Raw genomic sequence first — 7,018 nt, 5'->3', positions numbered from 1 at the left:
TCCTTCAAACCTGACAAATGCCCACTTCCAAATACCATCACATTGGAGGTTATGATTTCAACATACAAATTTTGAAGGGACATAAATTTTCACTCCAAAACAACAGTTATAAATTCTAAATTATTTAACCAATAAAATTGAATTAAGGTGAAATAAATACACTTGGAGATAAACTGAGTCTTTCAAGAAATCCACATTTAAAAAGTATTTTTAAAAGAGAAAATTATTCTGAAAGGACATTTTGAAATGCAACAGAATGATAAATAAAATTTCAAACTTGTATGAAAATGAAAATCTAAACATTTATCTAAAAGAATACTAATGATATCTAAGTTATAAGGCCAAAAATAGAATAAAGCTAAAATTCTAGACAATAATTATATTTGATTGGGAAGGGATAATCAAATTTAAAGTGTTATAAAGCCTTGACAGTCCAAATGTGGTCTATGGACCAGCAGCATCAACACCATCTGGGCCCTGGTATGAAGTGCAGATTCTCAGGCCATTTTAACAAGATTCCCGGGTAATTACTATGCACAGTAAAGTTGAAGAACTGTTGTACAGTTTTTGAATTGTTCATAGGCAGGGGAGTGTCAAAATATCATGCAAATGTAGATTTATTTTAGTTTAGACTAAGTTTCCAGGGCAATCACCCATAAAATAAAACACAGCACATACATTTAAAAAACAAAAAAAACCATAAAACCAGAGTTCTCCCCTCAAAGATGGTGATTTAATTGTTCAATGATATGGAACTAAGAACAAGATTTCTGAAAGCTACCCCAGATGGATGTAATGTACAGTCAGCATTGAGACCTATTTCTTTTCATGAGCTTTGCATCCCTGTGGAGAAAAAAACTGACAAGAACAACTTTGAGGAAGAAAAGTTTTGTTTGGTGCTCATGGTTTCAGAGGTCTCAGACCACAGACAGTAATGCCATTGCTTTGGGCCCAAGATGAGGCAGCACATCACTGGGGAAGTGCCCAGCAGAGGAAGGCTGCTCATGACAGGGTCAGGAAGCAGAGAGAGAAGGGGAGAAGGGGAAGGTGGGGGCAGGGATGAACAACCCTTCCAAGGCATACCCCAGGGACCACCTCCTCCAGCCATGCTACACCTGCCTACAGTTACTACCCAGCTAGGATAGACCGATAAGGTGACCACTCTCACAGTCTAATCATTTCACCTCTGAATATCCCTGCTGTTTTAGTCAGCTTTTTCACTGCTAGGACTAAAGGACCCAACCAGAGCAACTATAGAGGAGAATAAGTTTATTTGGGGGCTCATGGTTTCAGACGTCTTAGTCCATAGAAAACTGGCTCCATTCTTGCTTGAGGTGAGGCAGAACATCATGGTGAAGAGTGTGGCAAAGGGAAGCAGCTCACATGGCGATCAGGAAGCAGGGGTAGACTCCACTCAACCAGATACAAATATATTCCCGCAAGCCACACCCCAATTAACCATTTCCTCCAGCCACACCCCACCTGCCTCCAGTTACCACTCAGTTATTCCCATCAGGGATTAATTCACTAATTAGGTTAAGGTTATAACCCAATCATTTCTCCTCTGAACCTTCTTGCATCATCTCACATGTGAGCTTTTGGGGGACACCTCACATCCAAACCATAACACCTGCAGCTTTAGGAGGACACCTCACATCCAAATTACAATGCTACTGCTCTGAGTATGAATAATTCAGCAGTATCAGCATCCCGAGGAAGCTTATGAGAAATGTAGAATCTTTACCCCATTCCACTGAATTAGAATCTACATTTTAATAAGATCCTTGAGATACTTCACATATATGTTGAAGTTTGACAGGCACTGTTTGGAAGAATTTGTCTCTCAAATAAGATTATATTAATTGGCTGAGTTTTTTGTTTCATTTTCTTTTGTTTTACTGCTATCTCCATCTGAAAGAATAAATTCAATGGCTCTCCAGTCCTGAATCCCAGGAGCACCACACCTTAGAAAACATCCTTGTGTCCCAGTTTTCACACATCTCACATACAACTCTCAATTCGTAGCCATCTATGTCAAAAGATTGTTCACGGAAATTTTTTAAGCACCATGTAATTTTAAAGTATAATTTACAATAAGAAATAATCTCAGTTCAAATTGTAGAGTGTTATCTCTGGAAGAACCCATATGAATGGCATTTCATAACTAAGAAAACTCAGGCCCTCAAAATTCTCTTTTCCTGATTTCATCTTTCCAAGGTATCTCTTCTGGCATCTCCCTAGCCCCACCTCTGCCCCTTCCATGTGCCTTCGATGGGCATATAGAACCACCACCTGCTTTCCCAGGCAGGGTATAGTTGGCTATTCAAGGCCACATGTCTGTGACCCTGCACATGTTCTCTTTGCATAGCATATTCTTTCCTCTTCCCCAGGTGACAAACTTCAACTCATTTTTAAGATGCTGTGCATTTTCTGTCCCTGGCCATAAGCAGAGGAAATGAATCATTGCTTCCTCTAAAGCCTCATGGTAACTTATGCCACTTCCATAGTAGAATTTATCACTCAGTTCTGTAAATGTTTCTTATTCCTCCCCCCATCACTAAATTATACTCAACTACGAGCTCCTTGAAGAAAGAGAGACTACATTGAATTCATTTTTGTAATACCCATGACCAATACTATACTGGCATATAGTCAGAGTTCAATGAGTAGGCAATGAATAAAACAAATTATGTTCCCCCAAATTCACAAGATCTTGGTCAGAGTAGAAACTGGAACCTAGATTTTCCAATTTCCACCCAGACCAATGCTCTTTTTACAATATCCTATAACATGTCTAGCACAGGCAGCAGTCTTGGGACATTAAGAGCAACAGTCATGAAAAATAGAATTCCATATTCTAAGAGACATAGGCCATAAGGGAAATAGAGTCATGCCACTTTAAAATGCCTCCAATTCATCAGAGTCTTCCTCGAAGACTGTGATCCTGCCCCCTTGATGAGATTGGGCAATAAAAATCCAAAAACAGCATCAAGGATAGAACAAAAGCAAAGAATTTGTGCTTAGAATCCCCACTGAAACCTAAAAGGCTTTGGGAAAAGGTAGCAGACAGTTCCAGAGAGTCACTGAGATGAGGAAAGTGTGAATCTTCTTTTCTAGTTAGAATTCTTAAAATTCTTGCAGTGATTATACTGATTGAAGATTCTCTGAGAAAAATACCCAATTATAATTGTGATGAGCATAGTAGTCCCTGAGAGTAGGACCAGGGAGAGAGAGACTCAAAGTACAAAGGGAACGTAGTTAGGTGGTAAGGAAAAAATGAAGGGACAGGGATAAGGACTTTGAATATATAACTGATTAAAAATTTTTAAATTAAATTGATGATAGAACTTATTTAATATATGTATATTAACAATTGGTGCCTATTCTATTTCCTATTTTAAAAAATTAATCAACTATGCAGGTCCTTGTCTTATTTCCTTTTATTTGTGTTGCTCTGCAAAGAATAGTAAAGACAATGAGTAGCCAAGGAGTAAGATAAGTGCACAGGCTACTATATTCCTAAACTATTCATTTACTATTGCTGCCATAACACATTAGGGTAAATTTAAATGCTCAGGATAACACAAACTTATTATCTTAGAGTTCTACAGGTCAAAAGTTCACCATGTGTCTCCCTAGGCTAAAATGGAGTTTCTTCCTGGAGGCTCTCAGGGAGAATCCATTCCCTGCTAGTTCAGGTTGTGAGCTGATCTCAGTTGGAGGCCTGAGGTCCCTGTTTTCTTGCTGGCTGTCAGTTGAGACCTGTCCCCAGGTTGTAAAGCTCTTCTACTTCCTTGGTTCATGATATTCAAAGCCCAGTCCTTCTCATACTGGAATCTCTCCTGCCTATCCTTCCATTGCATCTGTCTTCCTTCTGCCTCCATCTTTTACGGTTAAGGACCCTCAAGATTTTATTTAGCCCAGATCATCCAAAATAATCTCCTTATTCTAAGGTCTGAAACCTTAACTTCATCTCACAGTTCTTTTGAGATATAGGGGAACATTCATGAGTTCCAGGGATTAGAGCATACACATCTTTGAAGGTCATTATTCTGCTGACCACACCAAACAGCCCATGTGTGCATCCTAGAAGGCACAAGTCCTGCCTATTGGAAAGATACCAGCTACAAAACAAAGCTCTAGACAAGATCAAGAGTGGACCTAACAGTACCTGTGTCTATACACCACCAAACTGTCTCAGGCATTCACTCCGTGTTCATAAACAAGGGTTCATCAAACACCGACTGAGGACCAAAAGAACTATGGTGAGTAATAAAATGAAAGATGGCCATGTTCTGGTGCCTGCCCCCCAGAAGGTCACAGGGAAGTGGCAGGCATGACAGTCAAACAACTACTATGCCGTTTGTTAGGTATGTGGTGAAGGCAGAGAGGAGGTGGGAATAGATGGAGAAGAGGAATCAGAGAAAGCTTACAGAAGGAAGTAGAGCTAAACAATGGAGAATGATACCCACAAAAGCTCTGAGCAGTCGAGTGTGATGAAGTCCAGAACATGTCTGAGAAATGGTCAGATGGGGAAGGAACCACAGTTCACAGGTCACCAGCACGTACATTATCATGATAAGAAATCCGGGTTGTATCTCAAAGGCAAGAAGACTCCACTGAAGGATTTTAAGCAGAGACATAATCATATTTTTGTCTTTAAAAGATCACTTATGAAGCAGAGATACAAAACAGAAAACTTGAAAATTCCAACCTATTCACTCAGGATTAAAAGAAATCTATGCAGCCATGTATAAATTAAGACATAGGACCTGGTATTTTCAGCTATGAATGCAACTTCCTCTTTCAGTTACGATTAGTGATTTCTTTGTGGGAATCATGTAAGGACAATCTGAAGCACTTTTTTTTTTTTTTTTTAATTTTCTCAAATAAGCTGTTTATAGGAATGTTCCAGGGAGATCTGGAAATTGGCATGGCAAATGTCAAACTACTCCACTAGCCAAAAACACAGGACCCCCTTCACCACACAACTATCATCTTTGCTTGCTTCTATTCGGCACCTTCTCCCCCCACAGGACCACCCAACTTCCTCTGCAGACAGACTCCTGGGAAATTGTATCACATTTTAAATACAGCCAAAGAGATTTCTATTTAAAGAAGTTCTATATTTTCATAACATGTTGTCTGAATATAAAAGTAATATATTTCTAAGTCAAAATTTTGGAAAAATACATAAAAAGTTCTGATAAAATTCTTTAATCTCTTTTTTTCTATAAGAAGGAACACTTCTAAAAGTGCAATTCTAGCATGATTTTTATTTTTGTCAGTTACACTTTAATTAAAAATATGATTATATTCTAATGCTTTCTTGTTATTTTGGTTTCTTTACTCAATATATTTGGAGAATTATTTTGTCCTTAAATATTAACACTTTATATTAATAGATATGTAGAAGTCTATTGTACAAAAGTACTAATAGTTCTCTTAACTGTAATTCACTAAGCTCCTAATATTCTTTTTTCTTTTTCTTTTTTTAAAATACTTTAATTAGTACTATAGTCAATGTATTTTAACATCTTCGGTTTTCTAAGGATATATGGAATTCTTTGGAGATACACACAAACATACACACACACAAACATACACACACACACACACACGCACACATATATTTGTTTTGGATGCATCCAGAATTTATTTTTATTTTTGAAAAAAAATCCCTTATTAGCCCAGGGTCCTCCCCGGAACCGGTGGTTGAGCAGCAGCCGCCGAGTACTGGAATTGTGATGGCACAGCAGAGGCACCGGCATGAGCTCCACCCGCCATTCCGCGCCCCGGCCCGGCCTTTCTGACAAGAGACTTTGGGATCCTTGAGGATGTTCAGCTATGCACTTTTGAATATCCTCTCACCATATTCGACATGAGATAACATTCTTAATGATTATCCTCAGCAGGACAATTAAAGTGGCACAGGGATGTGGTGCTTGGGATGCAGTATGTGGAGGCCTGCTGTGGTCGTGGGTGACTGCCCGCAGTCTCAGGAGGAGCCTGGAGGGTGGAGTCCCATGGATATTGTTAGGCAACTGCTGCACGAGTTTCTCACCTAACACAAATCTGAGTCGAATCTCACACATGAGATAACTGAAGTCTCATTTTCTTCTTTTTTGTTACTTGCCTAAAAATTTGGCTAAACATAAACATTTTAGTGGACAGAAAAAAAAATCCCTTATTAAAGTACGCCTGTGGTTGTTTGATATACTTCATTCTTCTCTCAAGAAAAACCAAAGGAAAGAGGATGTGAAAATATTGCCCTGATTCTTTCTGGTAAAAGAACAGTCAGGATGCAGACAATGATAGAAATCTTCAGGGAAGAATATTTTAGAACCAGGCCCACACAGCCCAGACAGGGACATGCTATTCATGAAGCACCTACTACAGAGTAGCCACTATGCTGAGCCCTGAGGATACAGCCTTAGCAAGGGATGAACAGCTCACCTTCCCAGAGCTCATTCTCATCAAATAGAAGTTCTTACCGAGAGAAAGGCGAAATGATGCTGGGACCAATGCAAAAACGGGCTGGGGGCACCTGATTTTTAAGACTCGTTGTCTATTAATTCCTCATCCTTCACAAATATTAATCAAAGATATTCCCACATTTACACTAGTTTCTTTCAGTAAGTCCCAGACCCTTATGTGTCACAGAACCTTTTGCCTTTATTGGGACTGTAATAGCTTGTCTTGAATTTTGAAAAATGGCTCCTTTCTCTGCTGGAAGGTCATTCAGCATATATTAGCTATACACTGGTGACTTCTCCAGATCTCAGTTTGTAGGATCAGTATTTGAGGGACACAGATGTCAATCTCCCACTTGGCGTTCTCCAGCCAACTGTGACCATATTTGTCTTTTCAAAGGTTCCCAAATTCATGTTTCTTTATATAAAACAGCACTAATTAACTGCGTGATATGTTTATCTTTCAAAACTTAAATGCAATCCTTTCATTCCCTATTTTCACAAACCTAGGCACTTTTTAATCCAAAATACTCCATCTGAAAAGA

This window comes from Sciurus carolinensis, chromosome 1, assembly GCF_902686445.1.
Source record: "Sciurus carolinensis chromosome 1, mSciCar1.2, whole genome shotgun sequence".
Lineage (NCBI taxonomy): Eukaryota > Metazoa > Chordata > Mammalia > Rodentia > Sciuridae > Sciurus > Sciurus carolinensis.
This window is presented reverse-complemented; position numbering follows the sequence as displayed.